Source organism: Dermacentor variabilis, chromosome 3, assembly GCF_050947875.1.
Source record: "Dermacentor variabilis isolate Ectoservices chromosome 3, ASM5094787v1, whole genome shotgun sequence".
Lineage (NCBI taxonomy): Eukaryota > Metazoa > Arthropoda > Arachnida > Ixodida > Ixodidae > Dermacentor > Dermacentor variabilis.
In genome coordinates, this window is record NC_134570.1 from 88,847,403 (window position 1) to 88,861,280 (window position 13,878).

General features: G+C 49.1%; 1 protein-coding gene and 1 pseudogene across 1 annotated transcript in view; one reads left to right on the forward strand and one right to left on the reverse strand.

Annotated features, from left to right (window-relative positions):
* Positions 1-13,878, forward strand: part of LOC142576013 (uncharacterized) — an 86,573-nt gene that overhangs the window by 38,329 nt on the left and 34,366 nt on the right. The window lies entirely within an intron of this gene.
* Positions 4,497-11,104, reverse strand: LOC142573812 (DNA topoisomerase 2-alpha-like; annotated as a pseudogene).

Below are 13,878 nucleotides of genomic sequence, written 5' to 3' on the forward strand. Positions count from 1 at the left end.
CGTCTTCAGCCCATTAAAATACCATCTTCGCCATTATTTTGAGTGTGTCTTGATCTCCTTGGCCCTTTTCCTCTATCGCTTAGTGGGAATAAGTGGATAGCAGTTGCTACAGACTACACCATCCGGTACGCGATCACATGGGTTCTCCCTAGCAGTTGTGCAACCGACGTCGCTGACTTCCTTCTCGACGCAGTGGTACTTCACTATGATCCTCCCCGAAACTCTTACCGGCCGGCGCTGCTACTTTCTCTCACAGGTTGTCCAGGGCATCGTGCACACCTGCGCTACAAAGCATAAAGTTTACAGCGGCGAATCACCCTCACAGCAACGGCCTTACAGAGCGGCGCTAAATATCTATCACTGAAATGTTTGCTATGTGCGTCTCCACCGACCACGGTGACTGGGGTGCCGTTCGTCACATTCGCCTACAATACGTCCCGCCATGATTCTGCTGGTTTCTCTCCATTTTTCATCTTGCATGGGCGAGGTCCTATACTACCGTTTGACACGATCCTCCCAAGGCGGTCTCGATACAACGTCAGAATATACCCGAGATGCCAAATCTAGAGCGATCGAGGCACGTGAGATTCCACGCCTGCATCTGACCACCTCCCTAGAAAAGCAACGACGCATATATGACGCTCGTCACCGCGACGCCCACTTTAACCGTGGTGACATCGTGCTTCTTTTGAAACCAATATGGCGAGTTGCTCTTCGTGAGAAGCTGATTTCACCTTACTCAGGCCCATACCGTGTCTTGCGTCAAGTGACAGACGCGACCTACGAGTTACAATCTCTCGATACCTCCACCCCGCGATCTTCTCTGATATCGTTCACGTCGCTTCGCTTAACACAAGCGATATCATTCAGACCTACCAAGCGCCGGAACAGCGCCTTCACCGCCGGAGGTCATGCTACGAGGCGCTGCAGGAGTGAACGAGGATGAGACGACTGACGACGACGATCGCAGATAGTCATGCGCACGGGCTCCATCTTGTATGCATGCCCGTTGTATATAAATATATTGTCAAGCGTCTTTTCTCCCCGTAACAATATATATATATATATATTAACAATGACATCATAAATTGTACGTAAATTACGCTTGCGAAAGCTCTACAGCCTCGTTGGAGTCCTTACTAGAAAGGGCAAGAGAGGCGAGAGATGCTCTAAACATAATATTCAGAGCAGCGGCCCCCAATGGGAAGCCGCCCTACATGTGAATAACCTGGGCATGTCACTTGCAGTGCTCCTACTTCATTTAAAAACTCTACCATAGTTCTGTGGTCGAAAAGTGGCTCGTCGCTAAGAAAGAATTCATAATGTAGAGGAATGTGTTGTCGATAAGCGAGAGAAAAGTGCTTTTTTTCTTTGTGTCTCTAATTCACGACATTCTAGAAGAACATGGAGGCCCACAAATGTCTCGGATCATCTGCCACAAACTGAAGAGTCATTGTCCGTCAAGAGATAAGAATGAGCACTGTATATATGTCTGATTCTCAATCTACAAGATATCACATCTACCTGCCTTTCTCTTCTTCCTGTCATCCAATTCCCTAAATATGGCTTAATTGGGTGTAGTTTATTCGCCGGTTTGGTATCCCACTATCCTTGCCAGTGTTTCTTTAGTTATTTGCGTTAAGCTTGCTTTAAATCTGTGACTGCTATTGCTACTTGCTGTTGCTGCACACGAAGCTTGCCCATGACACATTATGGTTGGCCATCACGTTGCCTTCAACGTCTCTGTGGCCAGGCAACCCGCACACTACAATGTGTTGGTTTAAAATATATTCAGAACGCAGCATTGCGTAGAGCTCAACGAATATTGCGTTTCTATGTTTCCTTAAGCACTTCAATGCTTCAACTCTCCATGAATCTGTATATATGACAGCTCGGCTCAGTTTCGCTTTTTAATATGCCTAGCTATCAATAAGAATGCATACGCTTCTGCAGCGAAGATAGTGATTTGAGGATTTAATCCCGCGCATGCCGAGAAAGATAATCCGAGAGCTGCGCAGAACACACAATTATGGGATTTATAGGTATCAGTATAGAACTCTGGATATGAGCACTTGAACTGAAGCTCCAAAAAAGTGAATCCGCATATTTGCCTGTGGTGCATGTTTTTTATATTTCAAGAAATGGCGCGTCGATACTTACAAAGTGGCATTCCCATGGCGCTGGCAAGGAAGCTGGAGGCACCAAGGCATTACTGAAGAATGGGAAACCTCTTTCCTCAGCTATATACCGTGCACGTATCGAAAAATAACTTAACAGGGTTTGAACCCGAGTTCGTTGGTATGAACTCGCCGAAGAAAACAGCGATAATAACACGGACGAGAAAGGAAGAAGACAGGACGAGCGCTGTCACGTCTCCTTGTCTTCCTGTCCTGTCAGCGAAAGAGGTGGCGTGGTGGTTTGGCCGGTTACTGAAAAGTGTGGCACTGGAATGTATCATTAATGGCGGAATAAGATGGATGACTTGGGCTTGAATGAGACTTAAATGAGGAAATATGACAATGTGATGTAGGACTGTTGTAGCTGGATTCCACATATAGACTTTGCACTCGACTTGTTCTGAAGGCACCTGTCGCTAGGCCCATACATGGACAGGGTCAGATATATTTAGGGCGTTATTACTTGAGGACTGATATACTACACTACCGTGGTCAAGATTTGAACCGTCAAGCCTCCTGCACAAGTGAAAAAGACATAGAAGCTTCAGAAGGTTCACTACGTGTCTTAAGGTATTTAGCCATCAAGTATTTAACATGCGGAATGAAAGTTAGTTTTGCATACAAAATAATGCCTAGAAATTTGTGTTCTGTGCTGAAGATATCGTATTTCCCGAGAGGTCAATAGCACGGTCTGGTGCCCTTCCTCTTTTATTAGAGAAAGGAGTGTACGTATGCGCTTTCCTGTGGGCTCAACCCAAAACCGTTTTCGTCTGTCCATTCAGGCACTTTATTAAGGCCAAGTCGGACATGTCGTTCGCAGATAGCAAGGCTGCACGATTTAACTCCACTCTGAACGTCATCTGCGTATACGGAATAAAACACTATGCATGCAGTTTCCGTGCTCAGTGAATTAACTTTCACAATAAACAGCGTAGAGCTAGGCACGCGCCACCCTGCGGAACACTGACCTCAATACGTGGACACGCCCTGACCAACCCTTAATCCGAATGTTCGGTTCCACAGGTAGCTTTCTGTTATATTTAGCATGGACGCCCATCGCGGGAAACCGTGGACATCCATCGCGGGAAAGTCCGGAGAATCCTGAAGCGCCAGGTCGTATTGCATGCTTTCTCTAAATCAAGAAATACTGAGGGAAAGAAATGTTCATGTGTGAAGGCATCCCTAATGTTTGCCTGAATGCGGACAAGGAGGTCTGTTGTTGACCTGCCTTCTCTGAAGCCACATTAGAATGGATCTAGTACTTTGCCAGGTTCTATAACATGGGGTAATCGCTGGTCTATCTTTTTTTTTTCGGATACTCTACATAGAAAGCTTGTCAGAGCTATCGGCCTGCAACTGCTGTCTAAGAATGGATCTTTGCCTGAGAATGGGGATGAGAATAGCTAAGAAGATGGAATGTAGCCAGCAGACCACATGACATTGAAAAGTGACGGAGTGTTTGCAATATTTAAAGACGTAGGAATTTGATCATGTCATATATAATACGGTGGCCACCTGGTGCTAAATTGTTGCAACAGCTCAGAGAAACACGAAATTCAGCTAACCCAAACGGATAATTGTATGACTGATTTCGTGCACATTTCCGTTCAAGGCACTTAAGCGCCCGCTCCTGCCTTTCGTGTCGGCGTCGTCATCCGGCGTAGCCGAGCGAACGAGCACAGCGCAGGATGAAAGAGTGAACGCGGAGTGCAGCGGGGGATGAAAGACGGCGATAGCGAAGAGAGCGCAAGGGGGAAAGCGGGAGAGCAGGGTATGGCGAGAGCGTGAGAATAAAAGCGTGGTGGCGCGCAAGATGGGCTCTGCGGCGGCACTCAATACGAGATGGCGCCAGAGTAGCGCGCCGTCGTCTGTTCACCGACGGCATGCGGCGAGTGCGTCCCCCGATACCATATAATGAAACAAAGCGCTGCATGAGCTGAGGTCTGTCTGCGGCAGCTGCTGTCAATCGCGCTCACGCGTCACCCACGCGCCGACTCTCGCGATCTCCCGACTAGCGAAGTAGTCACGCCACACTTCGCTCTGCTTGCAATGTGCCGCACGAGAGAGGTTGTCTGCGCCAGCCAATACATCGCGAAGTGAAACCACGTATAGAGCCGCGCTCAAATTTCGCATTAAACAGTATCGTAATCGTGAGTGAATTTTTTTCCCTTCCTCGCGGACATTTTAGACCATATATTCTGGTTTATATCTGAAGTTTCTGGTTGTAATTAAAATCTGTATTCTTGTTCTAGTAATTGTTTCTTCCATCAGTTGCATAGCTGCTTTCTGATATTACTTCTATGTGCGATTTTGGCGATTTTCATGTTTTCTTTCTCTGTGTTGTTGCCAAAGTTGTAGGAGGTTCAGAGCTTCTCAAACCGCTCATCGCTGCTTTTCTCTCAACCCCCTCCGTTTATTTGGTATAAATGAGCAAAAAAGAGGTTTGAAAAATAAAATCTGATCTATGCTGCAAATGTACGCTTGTAAAAGAAAACAGGCACCAAAAGGGGGATGGGACGTGCCTTTTGGACGAGGTGCTCGGCAGCGTAGTCGACGTGGCTTGCACCCTTGGTGGTGGCGATGCCGTTGACGAACCTCATGTGCTTGAACTCGCCCGAGGCACTGAGGCCCACGGCCACCTCCCAGCGGTAGTTGACGAGCTCGTGGGCTACAATGAGCGGGTTGCCCGTTTCGTCCTCCTGGTCCTTGAGGAACAGCTCCACGCGATCTTTGAACCTGGGCCTGGGCGCAAGAAGGCAAACAAAAGATTGTATTCTGGCGTTTTACCTGGCAAAACCACAATCCAATTATGAGGCAAGCCGGATGGTGGGGTACTCTGGAATCTAAGTACACGAGCGTTCTTGCGTTTCGCCCCCATCGCAACCACCGCGGCAGGGATCGAACCTGCGCAAGAAGCAAAGATGTGCACGACCATGCACTGACAAGTGGCTCAAAGTGAGCAGAAAGGGAGTGCAGGAACGTGATCGTACAACATGTTTTGCTGTCCTCAAATGTAGTGAATCAATGTGGCAAGCCTTCTGCAGTATTCTCAAATTTAGAAACCCCTCTAAGCACTAACTCTAGCCAACTGCCGTCTGCCAGGACTTTCATCAGCTGATTCACTTTATGTTCAGGGAATTACTTAATTAGGACCTATTCTACGACTCAGTTCCCGCATTTGCTCGATGTAGTTTCGGCGCTCTTATTGCGTGCGGTATTATAACTTCTTGTTAGAAACGCGGGAGCGAAACATTATTGAAATTTACAAAAATATTCAATATTCACGCCGGTCGGACCTTAACTAAGCACAGTAATGAACGCTGTCATGGACTTCAGACCAGGACCTCGGAACACGGGCGATCAGCAGCAGACGTGGGATCAATTATCCTTTCACTATAAAGCGTATCTTCTGAGCCAGCGCTTAGGGTTAGAATGCCTAGCGAAGGGAATGCCTTCCATATTCGTCCACAATTACCACGTTGCATTGCAGAGCAACATACCACCATGACAGGATTGCCGCGACGTGCTAAACTGTGAAGGAAGCTGACGCACGAAAAGGGAGACATTTTGCTTAGATCTGTATCATTCCTCACCATTGGATAAAAAAAGAAAAATATTCGGCGATACTCATGGCAGTATGACGGTCGGTCGTAATGCGACATTGAAACAACGTAACGACACCGTAATACTATGCGGTGGCATTACGGTGTCGTTGCGTTGTTAGCCACGACACGGTTAGCCACATAGCTGTTCATGTGGCTAACCGTTTTGATAGATAATGATAGACAATGATAGACAATGATAGAGCGATAGACACCGGAAACTGCGTCAAGTATCCTAAGAATGCTAATCGCTTTAAAAAGCGCCTACGCTACGGAAAACTGGCGCAGTTGAAACAGGAAAGTGGTAAACTTAAAAAACGGACATGAATAAAAAAGCAGAAGGCATGACTAATCATTGAGGGGCTTAGGCATGAGCGCGTTGGTATGACATAGAACTTAAAGGAGTACTGACATGATATTTTTGACTATTCATTTGTTTTCGGTGACTGAAGGTCCCAGACTGAAATAACAGTGACAAGTCTCAGAGCGCTGTAAATAATTTAGCTTTATTCAAGCTGAATAAATTCAAATTCAGATATAAGAGCTTTTCTACAGCCAGTTTCGGTTTCGTTTCCCAGGAGAATACTGCATCGTGACGTAAGGGTATGTGTTCACGTGGGAGCAGGACATTGCAACGTCTTGACACTCGCTCAGGCTCGCTCGGTCACCTCGTATGCTGCTGCTCGTTGTGACAGCCAATGTAGGAGGATAGCAGGCGAGTGAGCTAGCTCGAGCGTGTGTCAAAACGTCGCAATGTAATCCTTCCGCATATTATGCAATTTTTTTGCCTAGACTGGCTACAGGAGTGTAACTAGTCTAGTCACCGTTTATTTTAATCGGTGTAGAAAAAGTGAAAGTGAAAGTTTATTTTCTTCACCTACACGAAGCCATTCTTTATTGGGATAGCAATTATATGGTCACTCCAAGGACATTTTTGCCGTCGCCGTCGCCGTGATGTCATGTATAAAGTCCAAGGGCTATAACACCGTCGCCGCCCGCCGTATGCTGCATGTGCGAGTGAAAGCTTGCGAGGGTGAGCCGACAATCACGGCTCAGTCTCACATGCCTGGGAGGAAGCGCGCCGTCTTCCGTCGCGGGCGAGGAGCCGGGGGAGGGCAGGTGGGGGAGGGGGCGTTACCCTTCGGCAGCAACGGCGTATGGGTGGCAGCGCGCGGTCGCGCGCGTTCTTTAACTTGAAAGCGATCTGCTTTGGGGCCGAGTCTAGGTGGGCCGATGGCTCGTAGCTTTGCGTGCGCTGTGCTCTCGCCGCTCAGTGTACGTTGAAGCGATCGACAGCACAAAGGTCACTTCGCTCGCTGCGGCTGTCAAACGCCAGCGTTTTGACAGCGAGCGTCCGCAGTCATCGAGTGTGATGTGTGCATGCTTGCCAGTGCATGCTGACACCATGCTTGTTAATTAGTAAGCGAGTGCTTACAAGTTTATACGGCCGATAAACCTACTATCCTTACTTAGTATGGCTGTCTACTAATTTGCTATCGCAATCGCTGTTTCGCCTTTCGTGCGAAACTGTCACTTTCTTACAGGAGTGTAGCATAAAAACCACCTTCTACACAGCAGTTTTGACGAAAGTAGGCAGCTGGCGACACACAAACAGGCTGGCGTTGCAAATGCACGGCGCCATTTTGTCTGACTGTAAGCGCTGTCCGCATACATTTTGGGCGACGACTGCAGGAACTGCAGCGAAGTGCTAGAGTGACCGTGTGTCACAGAAGAAAGTGAGCTAATCTTCCAGGAAGACAATATGATCTTACTCGCGGATGGTGCGTATTGAGACTCGGCGTTATATATGTGTCGAGAAGCTGTCTTCGTGCGCAGCGCATTCGTGCTGTATTTAGCTGCAGTTTGTCGAGATTTGCTGCTAAAAGAAAACTAGTAAACCGACTTTTACTGCTCAGACAAGGGTGCGCAGTCAGGTCCTTTTCGTCTGCTGGCGCAGAAAATGACGCTAGTCTGCTCAGGTTGACTACAGCCCAATCAGCCGAGTGCAGCACACGACGCCACAGCCTCTGCCCGACAATGCACTTATCTGTACGCGCTTGCGCGAAGTGTAGGTAAAAAAAATGCCCTACTTTGGCCTTTCACTGGGCTGTAATAGTTCATACAAGACAAAAACAAATCATGAATTAGTAAAAGCAACCAACTGACTATCATAGATGCCGTAGTGTAAAGACCCAGGCCAATTTCGACCACCCGCGTGAACGTAAACCTAAATATAATTGGACAAGCGCGTTTTCGCGTTCCGCCTCCATAGGAACGCGGCCGCCTCTGCTGGAACTCAAACCCACGACCTCCAGCTGGGCAACAGGACACCACTGTGAGCCACCGCGGCAGGTCATGCACGACACTTGACGGGCACAAACGAAACTCACATACTTTGATCCCGTGTGCGCAGCTGGCCGCGCCATAAGCTTTGCGGGACAGCAGCGCCACTGCGTCGGCGTCCAGCTTCTTCATGGTGAACTTGGCCAGGTTCGGATGGAAGATGATCTTGGTGAAGTCCTCGCTCTTGGCCTCCGTGCTGATCTTGGGCTCTGTGGTCTTCTGCATGTTATCCCGCCAGACCTGCGAGGCGGGGCTTATTGATCGTTACAGCTTACCTCTCGAACCTACGTCGGGTTTATGATAGATGCATCGCTGGTAGAGCCCTCGATCAACATTTAACTACCTAGGATTGTTGAATATCACTAGTTTAAAGAAAAAATGAGCGCAACCTTCCACCTTTTTTGTTGTCCCGCAAAATTTTTGCACGAAATATATTGATTCGAAAAAAAGTGTTACAGGTACATTTCTCGATTACAGTTTCTAAAGCGGATGTCCTTGAATATAAATGGCTCATTCCATTACAACCGTCCGAACTGTCACGATATGTAGTTTCGAAAACGTTGTTTTCGAGAGTAATGCGAAAAGCCTTTTACCAAAATTCAGGGAGAAAAAGAAATATTAGCAACCTGAGAGTCATACATATTGAAGCTTCGTTTTGATGTACGATTCAAATGTTTACCTTCATAACTCACTGTTGCACAAAGACTCCACTCTCGGTTGACTCCAGATATAGCACAGCACTAACCCCTTAGAACCACAAATCACCATTTCCATAACCCGTAGCGTTATCAGTACATCCGCAGACTCGCATATTATTCACCAACTGTGATTGCGGAATCCAAACAAAGTGCCAGACGGAGCATGCTCACTCCGCAGTGGCACTGACGCGACCACAATATGCTGCTGCGTCGGGACATGCATTGGTTTCCAAATTCACGTAAACTGAAGGTTTGAGGCGAGCGAGAATGAAATGTGGAGTTTCTCGAGCCACTTCCCAAAAGAGGCGCAATTAAAGTTGTCGTGAAAGCTCGTATTCAGGCCTGCAGTGGGCCAAAGCCTGTATTTGCCTGTATACAAGAGATTCCCATGTATCCAGGAGCCTCTATACAATCCTTGTAACCAGAGGTATGCATATACACAGACAGCCGCAACCAGGAGTGCTTTCAGCTCAATTCTGTATCCAAGCGGTTGTACCCAGGCAGACAAATCCAAACGTGGGAGCGCTCGACAACAAGGCGGTAGCGGGGGACTCGCCTGTTTGAAGAGCCTTTTCTTCGGAGCGCGAGCATGTCCCCACGAAGAACTTCCCGCTGAAGATGTTACAGAGCTTGGCACCATAGTCGTTTAGGCGTCCGGGGACCTTTTTTTCTCTTCGCCGTTGTAGTTGGACGAAGTGAGCAGGTGGCCGAAGATGAGCGTTAGCACGTGCGTCTTCTCGACGCGGGGCTCGACCACGGGAGTACCGAGGCCATTGTTCCACACCGAGATGCAGTACTGCTCCGGATGTATCTCGATCTGGACAGAAGGAACGAACAAGGCTCGGGGAAACATTTAATGTTAAGGGTAATGCTCATCATGCCTCTGCCTCTTCTAAAAACGCATTGGAATTCTCAGCTTTAGACACGCGCTGAAGCCATCCTAATGAAATTTCTTGCACATTTAAAATAAGAAACAGTCTGTTAGCTCTTTGCGAAGGCTAACTTGATGATACACCCTGATTTAGTACTATTTTCCTTTAGCGCTGATGACGTCCATGTTACTACGAAGGAGATCGGTTACTAGGAAACTTGCATATTGTCGAAGGTATACAACAGCAAACTCGCATGAATAAAATGGCGACAGGAAAATAAAGGCAACTTGTGTAACATATCGCTTTCGTATGGTTAGATGAGAGCTTTGCGCGTACAAAGCATGTCATGTTTCTTAGGCGCAAACATACAGCTTCCCAGGTACATTTTACTCGACATCCTCGCACGCAAGATCGCGGCAAATAACGGTCACGCACTAGGTTTACCTGGTGATTCGATATACGAGAACGCTGACTCATGTTTCTCTCATATGCCGTTTAGAACTAAGACAATCAGCGCTCAGGCATCAACTTAGTGCATAAGCGTCTGCATAATCACTGTTTGTCATTCAATTAAGGGTAAGATAGTCATATTACGATTCAAACGAGCGCCAAGCTATTATTAGTTACTTAATATTTCGTACAGGTCGCCATCCTCGACAATTGCGGCGGCGATGCGCAGCCTAAGCGATGTGCTTCTAGCTCGTCATCGTGCTTTTCCCGGCATGTTAGGCGACATACCGGCAGTGATCGAAGAATAGAGCTTTCAAGGAAACCCAGCTTCAAGCAATGTGCAACCGTGCGACAGCGCCTCGATTAATACTGCGAAGACGAGCACGAAGAGAGATAAAATGACTTCTTCCTATGATCAATTACACTTGAGTGACCACCGATCCTCGACAACAGCAGAGACCGACTCGCTATGAACACGTGTTATGCAATATAACACCATGTACCGGAGTGCTTTCCTTGCGTCCGGATTATTTCATGACTGTTTCTCCACCTCACCATTGTACCCTCGCGTTCACTCGTTGTGACTGACCCACGGTACAAAAGTGAGGAGTTCAGCACACGACCCTAACGATACGCGCGTCCTTACCTTGATGCAATCCACATTCTTGTCCCGCTGCTAATTATCAGACGCGTTGACCATGAACACATGGAAGATGTTGTACAGGCCGGGCACGAAAGGGAGGCTCCTGTATTTGATGCCACAGCCGCCGCCGTTCTCATCTTCAGGGTCGTACAACCAGATGGTCTATGTGACGGGATCCACGGAGCCGACGTACGTGTCTGGGCGTAGCAGAATGTGAGCCAGCTGGCTCAGCTTCTGGTAGACGTGTGATGGCATCGATGCGTCCACCGAGTGGGACACACCAGAGCGGCAATGACCAAGCATGTTTGCGTCACCTGGTGTTATGATATACTTGTATCACGAACCCGCCGTGGTTGCTCAGTGGCTATGGTGTTGGGCTGCTGAGCACGAGGTCGCGGGATCGAATCCCGGCCACGGCGGCCGCATTTCGATGGGGGCGAAATGCGAAAACACCCGTGTGCTTAGATTTAGGTGCACGTTAAAGAACCCCAGGTGGTCAAAAATTTCCGGAGTCCTCCACTACGGCGTGCCTCATAATCAGAAAGTGGTTTTGGCACGTAAAACCCCAAATATTATTATTATTACTTGTATCACGATGATTAAACGGGGATTGTTCGAGCTGTTCTTCGACTATTCATTTGTCCTTTCCATATCTTCCGCCGACGGTCCGCGGCGCGATCCCCCTAGTTCTACGGCGACGCTTCCCCCGCCGCCCGGGCCGCCGTTGACGACATATACAATTGGCGCCGAGGTGAAAAGGGCTTCTAATGCGGCGGGTGCTACTCCTGAACTTTACCAATGCTACGATGCTGCTGCTTCGGATTATACTTCTGCAATGGACGCCAGGGATTTTGCTGCTGCTGAGACGAATCCCGGTTCTATTTCTTCTTCTACTGCTGCATGCGACGCGCCCATCTTGCGGCTCATGCTGTTTATGAAGAACTCGCCTGCTATATGCTACTACGACGACTACGGACTTCGGACACTACTGAAAAATCGCGTCCCTACTTCCTGTAACGACGTATTGGGACTTAGAATGGCTCAGACGCTACTGGGGCGCTAATCCCACTTCGAACGCTGCTACTGCGACGCGTCTACTACGTCCACGGACCCCAGGTATGCCTCGTCTGCTGCAACGCTGCTGCTGATACACGGGCGTATCCCTTCTACTATTGCTCCGGACCACGGACGCTGAATGGTCAACCGTATTTCATCAATGCTGACGTGGTTTTAGACGTTGCCAAGGCGCATACCACTACGACTACTGAGACCAAGGACATTGCGGTCTTACCTGCGTTCTAGCGTGCTCCTACTCAGACGACGACCCTGTTCAACCTTCAACCATGCTTTCTGAGATTCCACCGGCGCCTTTCTTGCAAACGCCGAGTCGTCCCCTCCATACCGCGGACGAAGAAGCGTCGCGTTTTCCAAGCCTATGTATGTACAAGGGGCTGAAGACACCACTTCTGATTGCGAAAAGAAGATTATTCTGATCGTCCTGGGGTTAGAGAGCCTGGATACACATTTCAAGCTCCAAGAGGCCCATACGCAGGCGGGGAAGACCAGACATTTATCGATCACGGAGTATACGGACGTATACGAGGAGACGCTAAAGATTCTGAAGGGACTTCGTAACGCCACTCAATGAATCATCAGCGACGACGAAAAAAGAGAACAATGGTCAGAACGTGGGGCGATTTGCAGCCGCGCAGGCGAATTCGATCGGATACCGCCACCGAGTAGAACTAGACGGTGGTCGACGGCACAAGCGGCATCCCCGACTGCGTCCCCCGACTGCGGCATCCCAGAGAGGGAGTGACCAAGCGCGTTGGCGTCACATGGTGTCATGCCTCTTTATACGTGTGTCACGGTGATTGAACTGGGATTGTACAAGGGTTTCTTTGACTGTTCACCTGTCCTTCCTTCGATGTCGCCGGTCGACGGCCTGCCGCACTGTACTCCTTGTTCTTCGGTGGTACCGCCGCCTGGACCGCCGTCGAGGACATTACAAGACGCGCTCCACGGACATCCTCTTCCTCTTGGCTGCGTCGGAGCCTTTCGTCTGGTTGCCCCTGCCGCCGCCATGTCCTACCGTAGCTGCAGTCAACGCCAGGGACGACCCACCTGTGCCTCCCTCTTCAAACTCGCAGAGGGAAGACGTGTTGCCGCTTGATGTGTCGCAACAACCTTTGGTTCCTGCTACAGTCTTCTGCGCAGGATCCGCTGAATACTTCTACGGAGCTCAGCGAGCTCTAGGTGTGCATTCTCAGACGGCTTGCCTTTGCGTCGCGGCTTTCTCTGACCAGTTCCAATGCAGTGGCACGAAACGCATCAATGCTCGACGTGCACCACAGGCCCTGGATCGTCCTGATTTCTTCCGCGATGTAGACTACTGTTATTGTGGTGAAGACGAAGACGAAGAAGGCTCTCTTGTGTCGGCTGTGCGCGTGATCAGCTTTCGACTACTGCCAGTGCTACTAGACTGGGCCTAGTGCCTCATAATAAATCATCTTATTACATTTGGTGGAAGGTGCTGCACTCCCCGACCTCACCCTGGAACTTCGCAGCCGAACTTTAACATCTGCTCCAGCCGCTACTATGAACGACGCTCCCAACAATCCGCTTGGCGCCTCTGCCGTTCCTGTCATGTGCGGCGCCGTGCAACGGCAGCGGGACCCTCCTGTTTATAGCGGATCAGGTGAGACTGACGTAGAAGATTGGCTCTCTACCTACGAGCGCGTCAGTGAACACAACAAGTGGGATGACCCGACGAAGCTCCGTAGCGTCATCTTCTATCTTGCTGACGTTGCGAACCTCTGGTTCCACAATCACGAACGGGAATTACAAACTTGGTCCGCTTTCAAAACTGCATTCGCGGAAGTCTTCGGTCGCCCAGCCTTGCAAAAACTCCGTGCTGAACAACGCCTCCGCCAGCGCGCTTAACAGCCCGGCGAGACTTATACTAGTTACATAGAGGATGTCGTTGATATTTGCGCCCGCGTCGATTCCACCATGACTGAAGAGGACAAGGTGAAGCACATCCTCAAGGGCATCGAGGACGACGCATTTCAAATGCTCCTGGCGCGGAACCCT